Source organism: Ambystoma mexicanum, chromosome 6p (assembly GCF_040938575.1).
Source record: "Ambystoma mexicanum isolate Mex_15411 chromosome 6p, UKY_AmexF1_1, whole genome shotgun sequence".
NCBI lineage: Eukaryota > Metazoa > Chordata > Amphibia > Caudata > Ambystomatidae > Ambystoma > Ambystoma mexicanum.
Window position 1 is genome coordinate 1,411,006,106 of NC_090935.1, and position 12,123 is coordinate 1,411,018,228.

The following is a 12,123-nucleotide window of genomic DNA, read 5'->3' on the forward strand; positions in this document are numbered from 1 at the left end:
TGGAAGTAAGGTTATGGGAAGGCTCTTTTTTGCCTTTTCAATCCTATGTTCCCACCTCTGTAGCAGAGGACATTGGGGCAACATGTGTTAGGAAAGATTTCGTAATTGTGGGTAATTTTCCTTCCATGTGGCAACCCCTAAACTTTTTGCTGTTGTTTTCACCATGATCTAGACTTTGCCAGAGAAGTGCAGCCTTCTGACGCACTCCTCTGGGCTTTCGCTCCATTCTTACGGGGAAACTGACATGCCCTTAAGACAGTCAGTACCGGGAAACGTTGTTTTCCGTAGTTTCTTTATCATGTTGCAGCTCTCGCGCAAACATGGCACAAGAGGGCACTGTAAGCTAAGTTACTGCTCTCTCTAGTCTTCTAAAGGCCCTAAATACTCTCTTTGGATTGTAAAAGAACGGTGCAAGTGAATCACGGACGGGATTGGTGGCAGCGATCGTTTCTTGTGTTTTTGAGCTCCTTTTGGTGTTTTAAGCGTGTTTCTCGCGCTTAGCCCAAAATGGTGGCCTGGCTCCCAAAATGGCCAGACCACGAGGCTCTTTGTCCTGTCTGCTGACCGTCTTGCCCCCTTCACCTCCCCCAGGTCGAGCCGACCCGGGGCCTTCCTTATTTGGGCATGTACTTTCCCACGAAACACAGATGCTTTCGCGGGCTTCTACAGGCCTTTGTGTGCCTCCAGGATGGGGGCTGGGATTTCTGGTCCCAATATACATCCTGGGCGCCAGAGAGTCTAGGGTGGTGTGAATGCCTGGGACCCCCGTGGTCCGTGATGAGGTCCACAGATGGTGTGAGTGTTTTATGAGCGGATCTCCCATTGGGTCCCCTCCGTTTTGGAGCAAAGGGAACTGTGGATAAGAGGGGGCTGGAAACGCCACTACCATGTCGATCTCCTGAGTTCTCACGAACAAAGGAATACAGGAGCCAAGTATCCTGCAACCACGAGGCTGAACTAAGGAATCGCTGGTGACCCGCTGAAGGACTGCTCCTCTGCACTGCTGTCGCTTTGTGAAACCCTTTCTACGTCTGATCGAACGAGAAGGCCTGTACTGGTACTTCGACCCCTTGGAATAGTGGGAACAACTATTCTCGGCATCTTCACCATCTCCTGCACGTAAGCCTACGGAAGTGTCTCTGGGCCATCCAGCAGACTGACCAGCCTACCCAGGAGTCTTGCTTTGTAACCGCCGTCAGGTTGTGTTGTATTACGATTCCTTGTCACTCTCACACGGTTTGTACACTTGCCATTCCCAGGTCTGAAGTGAGGATTGTACATTTGGCTGGAATACACACGGCCGCTCCGTTGCCCTGCTGTGGTAACAAACGCGTGCGGGTTCACTGCGTTTGGGACGTCCCCAACTCAACTTCTGCTGCCGCAGAATCTACAGGACGACGAGACGTCCCCTGCTCCTATCTGATCCTGCCAGCACTGAAACAGACGCGGAGAAGCCTGGGTCTGCTTGCATCGGGGACCGGTCAGTAGCATAGCGAGGAACTGGTCGCCCTGCTGCAGGAGCCCATAGCTTTTCCCCGCTGTGTCTAACAGCACGCCTTTCCGTACTCACGCTCTGCTTCTGCCCACAGTGGAGGCTGCGCTTGAGTCGCGGAGCTCTGTTCATCTTCATTTGTTCACCGAACTAAACTGCCTGATTCCCTCGAAGAGACTTCCCTTTTTGCCCGTTGGCACCGGCGTGTGCATGTACTTTTGAGCACAAGGCTCCACTCTACGTAGGGCTTGGACTTCCTTTTAGTTAGGTGCTTCTGAAGGCGGACTGGGTCTAATTATTATTCGCACTGCCTGTTTTCCTCCCCATCTAAGTGGTCTACACATTTCGTGCGTCTAACTCGTTAGACTCGTTTGTATTTGTATATATTGTATTGGTTTGGTATGTGTTGGTTTACTGGAGTTTTATTGTGATTTCTCGCTACGGTCAATGTTACAAAGGCCTTGTAATAAATGTGTATATATTTTTAATATAACACCTGTTTGGAGCAATTTGTAAGTGTCCTTGCTTTGTGTGCTCATTGCGGGCTTTCAGTCACCCTCACCCCTCTTGGGACCTAGTCTTGACCGCCGCAATCGCTACCCTGATTGGTCTGGCTTGTCCAGAGGTTACCCTGTTCCAAGAAACTAGGTTCGCCTTCTGAACCTCTGCGCCTCCAGGACAGAGTTCAGAAATCCGTCTTAACAAATTGGTGTACAGTGGTGGGATACGACTGAAGGTATCCAGTGTTGCGCACGAGCGAAGGCATTTCAAGTTATTCCTAGCAGGACACGTAGTGAATTGTCGTAGTATAACTTTTAAAAGGCCATAGTCCTATCTAACAGTATGGAAACAAATACCTTGTTAACTTTAAATGCTTCTAAATCTGAAACGTTGAAAAAGAAATGTGCGGAGAGAGGTGTCTCCTCCCAAGGCACAAAAGTGGATATGATCCAAAGAATCGTGGCGTGGCAAGAAGCGCAGCTTGACGCTATAACTTCTGAGGACAGTGCAGAAGGAGGTGGGGCTGCTCTCACTGGTAGAACCGACGGTTCTGCCGCTGCACTGATCCACCCCGAACACGAGGAAAGGGAGGATGAGATGTCTAATGTTTCCTCTGCCAGTGTCGATGGGGAGGCCATGCTTGAATTCAAGAAGCAAGAGCTGCGGTTTAGGCAGAAGGAGCTTGAGTTCAACATAACCAAACTAAGAATCGAACAGGCCGAAAAACAGAAAGACAGGGATCACCAGTTGGAACTGGCCAAGCTTCAGGTTGCAAATGGATCCAAGGGTCCTGGACATGGGTCTGGGGCCTCCTCTCATCCACGGTTTCCAAAAGATCTGCTCAGTGTGTATGAGGAAAAGAATGACATTATGGACTGGCTGAATACGTTTGAGTATGCATGTGAAGTTCAACAAGTTGACAGTGCTGATAAGATTGCCTGGTTACTCAGCAGACTGCCCCATTATGGCTGTACTGCCATTATGGAAATGTTGAAGGCTGAGCGAGCGGATTTCGCAATGTTAAAGCAAACTCTTATTTTAAAGTTTGGAAACACTCCTGCCCAATATTTAAAACGATTCCGAGAGTATAAGAAAAATGAAGGTGGTACTTGGGTATCTTATGTAACCGAAACCTTAAAAAACTTGACTGGCTGGGTCGAAGGTTATAAGGTTTCTACCTTCGAAGGCATGATAAGTCTTGTCATGCTGGAACATATTTTTGCATCTTCCTCCCCGGAGCTTAAGCAGCATTTGGCCGATTCGAAGGAGATAGATCCTAAGAAGCTGGCCATTGCCGCAGATTTATGGGTGTCACATCGAGTGTCCAATAAGGACAAAACACATCCTGGTAAGCAGGAGGAAGGGAAAAAGTTCAAAGATAAGGAGGGTGGAGAATATGATAAATCTTCTTCTCAAAAGGGCCACAAAAAGAAAAATAAGGGTAAGACACAAGAGAACTCACAGGGTAGTGGAGGTCAGCCTCCGAAACAGAACTCTGGCTACAGGAAGCCTCCCTATGTAAACAGACCCAATGGATCTTGTTTTGCTTGTGGAGCAACTGACCACGTGAAGGGGGATCCCCGGTGTAAGGTTAAACCTTTGGGGGTCCACTCCGCTAATCTGGCCTTCTCCTCCTACGAGGAAGAATAGATTACAGGAGCATCCTTCTCCTCAGACATCTTCCCCAGCGGAATAGAAGCTGAGGTAGTTTTAAGTTCCCTGGGTTCCTGGGAGCCTAAAGTCGCAGAGGCTTATGCTAGGATTCCAGATAATACCAAGCACTACTTTAAAGACAGTGTGCTGATCAATGGAGTGGATACTCCAGCTCTTAGGGATAGTGGGTGCAGTTGACCTGTAGTGGATTCTACCTTGGTACACTCAGAGGAAGTTGCCAGAGCTACTCTAATGCCCACTAAGTTAGCTGACGGCCCACCTCGCATGTTCCCAATAATACCTGTAAATCTTACTTTAAATGGTACAGAAGTCAGGATTCCAGTGAGCATTCAGAGAAACATCCCGGGAACGGTCTTGTTAGGCAATGATCTCAGAGCTTTAGGGCTCGTAGGAGACACTGCCGACAGACCCTGCACACGGTCTCAAACACGGGCAGCATTGGCCAAGACCAATACGCCGCCCCAGCCTAAGGGGAAACCCAAGGCGAAAGGAGTAAGCAAGTCAAGACGAGGGAAAGAGAGCATTCCCCCAAACTCGCCTACCACTGCGGTGGAGGAAGTTGGTCAATCGCCCGGGCCTGACGAGGAGGTGGCGATGCCTGAAGTATTTGACCCCAACGACCATCCGGAACTAAAAGACTATTTAGTAGAAGGTGGTCCTGACAGGGAAGAATTCAGTAAAGGCCAACGTGAGTGCCCATCTCTGGAAGGCCTAAGGAGACAGGCCTGCTCCCAGCTTGAGGGTGAACCTACTGGGACGGATTGGATTTATTGGGAAGGTGGACTCCTGTATAGTGAGCCCACAGAGTCCACAGAAGGAGACCATAGGAGGTTGGTGGTTCCCCTTGCTGCAAGACCCTTCCTCCTGCAGTTGGCGCATGAAGTGCTCCTTGCTGGTCACCTTGGTATTAAGAGGACCAAGCAAAGGTTATCCATGAACTTCTACTGGCCCAAGATGGGGGTGCAAGTAGAAAGTCACTGCAGGAGTTGTGCCTCCTGTCAGTTATCTGGTAAGAGTGGCTCAACAATCCAAGCTCCATTGGTACCTTTCCCAGTTGTGGGAATACCATTCAAAAGGGTAGGGATTGACATTGTTGGTCCCCTTGACCCGCAGACATCCTCAGGCAATAGGTTTATCTTGGTGCTAGTCGACTATGCTACCAGATATCCTGAGGCCATCCCATTGAAAACTGTAACTGCCAAGTCAGTTGCAAAAGCGTTACTTGGCATCTTTACTAGGGTTGGCTTCCCTAAAGAAGTTGTGTCTGACAGAGGCAGCAACTTTACGTCAAAGTATATGCAGGCTATGTGGAAAGAATGTGGGGTCACCTACAAGTTCTCTTCTGCATACCACCCCCAGACCAATGGTCTGGTGGAACGTTTCAACAGAACGTTAAAAAGCATGATTGGGGCTCTGGAAGAACCTCAGAGAAGAAAATGGGATCTTCTTTTACCATGCTTACTGTTTGCCTACCGAGAGGTACCACAGGAGGGTGTTGGCTTCAGCCCCTTCGAACTTCTGTTCGGTCATCCTGTACGGGGACCCTTAGCCATAGTCAAAGAGGGATGGGAGATGCCCACTCCCCCTGTTACTACCAACGTAGTAGATTATGTGCTGGGGCTCAGAAAACGGATGGTACTCCTGATGGGCTTGGCTAGTGATAAATTGAAGGCAGGACAAGCGCTGGTGAAACATTGGTATGACCAGAAAGCTTCCCTCATCAACTTTACACCTGGTCAACAAGTCCTGATCATGAATCCCATAAAGCCTCGAGCTTTACAGGACAAATGGTCAGGCCCTTACACAGTGGTGGAGCCCCTGGGTGAGGTTAACTATTTAGTGGACCTTGGAAGGCCGGGACAGGCCCCAAAAGTGTTCCACATAAATAGGCTGAAGGCTTTCGTCCCAAGAGTCGAAATCGCAGCACTGCTACTGGCTTCAGATGTTGAGGAAGAGGAGCCTGAACCTCTCCCCGACCTGTTCCAAAGCAGTCCTTCAGATAGCTCCTTTAAGGGTGTCCGAGTGGCCCCTCACCTGACTTCTAATCAGCAGGCTGAGGTTAAAAGGTTGCTTAGGCAGTTTTCCCCCCTGTTTTCACAGTCGCCTGGTTTGACACCTTGGTGCAAATATAACATAGACACAGGAGACAGTGTACCTACCAAAAGTAGGGCATACAGGATGTCAGACAAAGTACGGTCTTACATTAAGACCGAGGTCAACAAGATGTTAGACCTTGGGGTGATTGAACCCTCTAGTAGTCCTTGGTCCAGCCCTGTGGTTTTGGTTCCAAAGGCAGGCACTTCTGAATTGAGGTTCTGCGTGGATTACAGGGCTCTGAATGCTTTCACCAAGACAGATGCACACCCCTTGCCTCGAACAGATGAGCTGGTGGATACTTTGGGTGCCTCCAAGTACCTCAGCACGTTTGACCTCACTGCTGGCTATTGGCAAATAGCTTTAGCAGAACATGCCAAGGAGAAGACAGCGTTTTCTACTCCAGACGGCCTTTACCAATTCAGGGTAATGCCTTTCGGGTTGAAAAATGCACCTGCCACTTTCCAGAGGCTTGTGAATCATGTGTTGAATGGGTTGGACGAATTCTGCCTTGCATATCTGGACGATATAGCAGTTTTCAGTGCCACCTGGGAAGACCATGTGAAACACCTCAGGATTGTGCTCCAGGCTCTTCAGAAAGCACACTTGACCATAAAGGCTAGTAAATGCCAGATTGGACAAGGCTCAGTGGTTTACCTTGGACATGAAGTAGGTGGAGGGAGGATACAGCCTCTTCCCAGTAAAGTACAAGCAGTACAAGACTGGCCTACCCCCACTACACAGACCCAAGTGAGAGCCTTATTAGGACTCACGGGGTATTATCGCAACTTCGTGGCAGACTATGGCACCATAGCTGCCCCTCTGACTGCCCTCACCACTCCAAAGAAACCCAAGAAGGTAACTTGGACCGACGAGTGTGAGAAGGCCTTCAATGGCTTAAAAGACTCCTTGTGCCAGGCCTCTGTCCTCAGGGCCCCTGATTATCAAAGACCTTTTATTGTGCAGACGGACACCTCTGACACTGGGATAGGAGCTGTACTATCGCAAGTAGATGAGAAGGGTAAGGAACACCCTATTGGTTTTATTAGTCGCCAGTTTAAGCACAGAGAGCTCAGATGGTCCACAGTGGAGAAAGAATGTTTCTCTGTTGTGTGGGCCTTACGAAAGCTGAGGCCCTACCTCTATGGGACCCACTTCACTGTGCAAACTGACCATAAGCCCTTAAAGTGGCTGATGAACATGAAGGGAGAGAATCCAAAGTTGCTTAGGTGGTCCATAAGTCTACAAGGCTTCGACTTCACTATTGAGCATAGGCCAGGTGACCAACATAGCAATGCTGATGGGTTGTCCAGAATGTTTAACCGACCTGAACACGACTCATCCAGGGGTGGATTAGTTGCCCCTGTCCATAGTCTGCGAGGGGCGAGTGTTAGGAAATATTTCTTAATTGTGGGTAATTTTCCTTCCATGTCGCAACCCCTAAACTTTTTGCTGTTGTTTTCACCATGATCTAGACTTTGCCAGAGAAGTGCAGCCTTCTGCCGCACTCCTCTGGGCATTCGCTCCATTCTTACCGGGAAACTGACATGCCCTTAAGACAGTCAGTACCAGGAAACGTTGTTTTCCGTAGTTTCTTTATCATGTTGCAGCTCTCGCGCAACATGGCACAAGAGGGCACTGTAAGCTAAGTTACTGCTCTCTTGGGTCTCTACTCTTCTACAGGCCCTAAATACTCTCTTTGGATTGTAAATGAACGGTGCAAGTGAATCACAGAGGGGATTGGTGGTAGCAATCGTTTCTTGTGTTTTTGAGCTCCTTTTGGCATTTTAAGCGCGTTTCTCACGCTTAGCCCAAAATGGTGGCCTGGCTCCCAAAATGGCCAGACCACGAGGCTCTTTGTCCTGTCCGCTGACCGTCTTGCCCCCTTCACCTCCCCCAGGTCGAGCCGACCCAGGGCCTTCCTTATTTGGGCATGTACTTTCCCGCGAAACACAGATGCTTTCGAGGACTTCTACAGGCCTGTGTGTGCCTCCAGGATGGGGGCTGGGATGTCTGGTCCCAATACACATCCTGGGCGCCAGAGAGTCTAGGGTGGTGTGAATGCCTGGGACCCCCGTGGTTCGTGATGAGGTCCACAGATGGTGTGAGTGTTTTATGAGCGGATCTCCCATTAGGTCCCCTCTGTTTTGGCGCGAAGGGAACCGTGGATAAGAGGGGGCTGGAAACGCCACTGCCATGTCGATCTCCTGAGTTCTCACGAACAAAGGAATACAGGAGCCAAGTATCCTGCAACCACGAGGCTGAACCGAGGAATCGCTGGTGACCCGCTGAAGGACTGCTCCTCTGCACTGCTGTCGCTTTGTGAAACCCTTTCTACCTCTGATCGAACAAGAAGGCCTGTACTGGTACTTCGACCCCTTGGAATAGTGGGAACAACTATTCTCGGCATCTTCACCATCTCCTGCACGTAAGCCTTCGGAAGTGTCTCTGGGCCATCCAGCAGACTGACCAGCCTACCCAGGAGTCTTGCTCTGTAACCGCCGTCAGGTTGTGTTGTATTACGAGTCCTTGTCACTCTCACACGATTCGTACACTTGGCATTCCCAGGTCTGAAGTGAGGAGTGTACATTTGGCTGGAATACACACGGCCGCTCCGTTGCCCTGCTGTGGTAACAAACTGTGCGGGTTCACTGCGTTTGGGACGTCGCCAACTCAACTTCTGCTGCCGCGGAATCTACAGGAAAACGAGACGTCCCCTGCTCCTATCTGAACCTGCCAGCACTGAAACGGATGCGGAGAAGCCTGGGTCTGCTTGCATCGGGGACCGGTGAGTAGCATAGCTAGGAACTGGTCGCCCTCCTGCAGGAGCCCATAGCTTTTCCCCGCTGTGTCTAACAGCACGCCTTTCCGTACTCGCGCTCTGCTTCTGCCCACATTGGAGGCTACGCTTGAGTCGCGGAGCTCTGTTCATCTTCATTTGTTCACCGAACTAAACTGCCTGATTCCCTCGAAGAGACTCCCCTTTTTGCCCGTTCGCACCGGCGTGTGCAGGTACTTTTGAGCACAAGGCTCCACTCTTCGTAGGGCTTGGACTTCCTTTTAGTTAGGTGCCTCTGAAGGAGGACTGGGTCTAATTATTATTCGCACTGCCTGTTTTCCTCCCCATCTAGGTGGTCTACACATTTCGTGCGTCTAACTCGTTAGACTTGTTTGTATTTGTATATATATTGTATTGGTTTGGTATGTGTTGGTTTACTGGAGTTTTATTGTGATTTCTCGCTACGGTCAATGTTACAAAGGCCTTGTAATAAATGTGTATATATTTTTAATATAACACCTGTTTGGAGTCATTTGTAAGTGTCCTTGCTTTGTGTGCTCATTGCGGGCTTTCAGTCACCCTCACCCCTCTTGAGACCTAGTCTTGACCGCCGTGATCGCTACCCTGATTGGTCTGGCTTGTCCAGAGGTTACCCTGTTCCAAGAAGCTAGGCTGGCCTTCTGAACCTCTGCGCCTCCAGGACAGAGTTCAGAAATCCGTCTTAACAACATGTACAACCAATAAAGTTCCAGGTGAAATCCTTCTTCTTTTCAAGTCAAATGGACATTCAGGAATTTTCAACAGAGGGACATTCGCACCTCCTTAAATAATCTGTCAGAACGGATTTTGCCCCTTCCAGTCTTTTCTAAAGTCCCAATCCTGGCTTCTGTGTTCGGTGTGTTTCCTGGTAATATAAGTGCCAGAGTGCTTTATCTGCAGGAAATGGGAAGGGGGAATGAGAAGTGTGGAAGTCCTAGGAGATTCCAAGATGAAGGGACCCTTCTATTGACTGGTACTCCTTTCCTGCTACTCTAATTCTGCCATCTCTCCTGTTTGCGCTGCATTAAACCAACTTCGGTTATCAATCTGTCAGCAGTATAATGTGCAAAGCAAGTACCAACGGTTAAAGGCAGTCACTGGGCCATGGAACTTTGTGGCTTATCAGGCTGTCTCATGGAATGCACATGTTACTCTGTAACCGCCATGTTGCTAAACTGCATTGCAGATGCTTAGAATAGTCATTCAATAGGTTCAGAAGAGTTACATGTTTGCAGTATACCTTTCAGCATGGCGAATTATGAGAGTGGGGTCTGATAAGCCAATCTCGCTTTTAGAGAGAGAACTACCACCTTCATTTCATCTTTAAAACAAATCAAAAAAGTCTCAGGCTAGTCTCCCCTCACAGGTAACATTCCAAAACAATTGGAGAGAGAGGGGTAACCTTGAGGGAGAGGCGTCAGGTACATAGGGATGAATATGCTTGTATGTCAAAGTCAGTAATGAAAATGGGAATGGGCATACTTTTTGGTGAAGCACATAAAATCTGAGGCGCCCCCAAACTAGCGAAAGTTAGCGGTTGTCCCACTGCGAGTCCACATAACCCTTATAAATGGCTTCCTCTTAGTGTTTGACAGCAGAGACCAAGGTCTGCTTCCTCCTGTTACAGCCTGCAGCTACGACCCTTATTGGGATAGTGTTTACGGCTCTGATGTTTGTGCAACTCACTTTAACACACCAGAGCTGCTGCATCATCCATGCACAGCCCCCACTCACTTTCTCAAATACTAGCAGACTCCTTTGCTGATGGAAAAGGAGCCTCATGTAACAGTGCGTTCATCCAGAACCATCCATACGCGTAGGCAAGAAATGAAGCTCATGGCCGATGGAACAGCTGTAAACTCATTTGCCTCAGGAGGGACCTTCACATCTGCTGGGTGATGGGTGATCATAAGAAGGACATGCTGCCACCTTCTCTACATGAGAGTATGTCATCCTAGGTTCTGGAGGAAGGAGAGTGCAGGAGGGAGGACCATGCCAGGAGGAGCTAGCACTGGCAATCTCCAAAATTGTACCATTTAAAACCCAATAGCAGCTTCTGGCTCCGCTTCTGGTTCCACAGCTCTCTGACCAGCATCACCTGCTGGGGGTGCCTGATTTCAGCCAAAGTCAGGGTACAGAGCAGCTCCATTCCCCTTCTTTTCCACCTTCTACCCCCGCTTTGCATCCTGCTCAGGGGACATAATGAGTGAGCATCCCGAATGGAAAGAGGGGCGAGTAGAAGCACAGAGCGAAGAGGAGCTCCCCAAGGAGATATGGCCTTCAGCCCAGAGGAGACTGTGTAACCAATGGCCAGAGTCATCCATGCCAAGCGCCACCATGATGCCATGGGCGACTCCGTCCCTGGCGCCTGTGGCCATGAGGGAGACTCTCACTGGTCCAAACCTCAACCTCTGAGGTAAACACAGAAAGGGCTAGGAGTTCTTACACCACTGGCATGTCTTTTCAGTCACTCAGTGCATGCAGCTCACAGGAAACAGAAGCCCCCTACACCCTAGCTCCTAATGTGCACATATTTAATAAAGCAGGTCATTCACTGACTGATATGGCAGGGCACAGCACATTAACAAAATGTACTTCCGTCAATGCATGCCTACAAGTGTGCCAGTTTCCATCCCAATGACTAATCCCCCTCACTAACGTGAGAAGGGGATTTAGATTCTATTAAAGACAAGGACGCGAGTATTATGCATTACAACCACAGCAGCAAAGAAAAAACTTTACAAACAAAAAAGTTTGAAAAACAGAACTAAATAGAGTTCAATGTCACTGTAAGGGGGACTCCCCAAACTATCATGGAGGACAGGTCATGCCCTGCAGGACACCAATGAGCAGGGACCCTCCTCTTTATAAGTCCCTTACTCCAATCCCAACTCCTCTTTCTGTAGCTGTCTTGAACCAGACGTCGACTGCACAGACCAGATGATAAATTATGAAGACAAAATCCAGCGAAGCTCCCGGATCACACACTCTCCCCATCTTGTAACTTTGACCACCGTTCTTGAACAGAACATCTCAGCCCGAAGCTGTAAGAACAACAAAGAAGGGTGGGTGGATGGGAAGAACAACAAACCAAAGAATGTTCTCTCTTGCAACACCTGTGTATAGGCGCGCTATACACGTCATATATCATATCAAGGGTGGGTGGGTGGGATAATACTCTCTTCCTTGTGTTTAATAGAATCTAAACCCCCTTCTCATGTTAGTGAGGGGGATTAGTCATTATATGGCAAGACAGGAGGCTCATATTATGCAAGTGTGAAGCCCTTGCATCATATTAATTACAACATGATCATTACAATAGTGACAGTACCATAATAATAATAATAATAATAATGATAACAGGAGAAGAAGTGTGTTAAATGTTTCTATTTTGACCAATCAACTGATTGCAAAAGTATTCCCCAAGGCAAGCTGCCCCAATAACTGTCCTAAGGCAGAGCAGTCTAAACTTCAAAGAACTAGGAAGATGTGCCAATTCCAGCGCTCCTCACCGGCCACCAAAACCAACTGGTTAAAAAGAGGG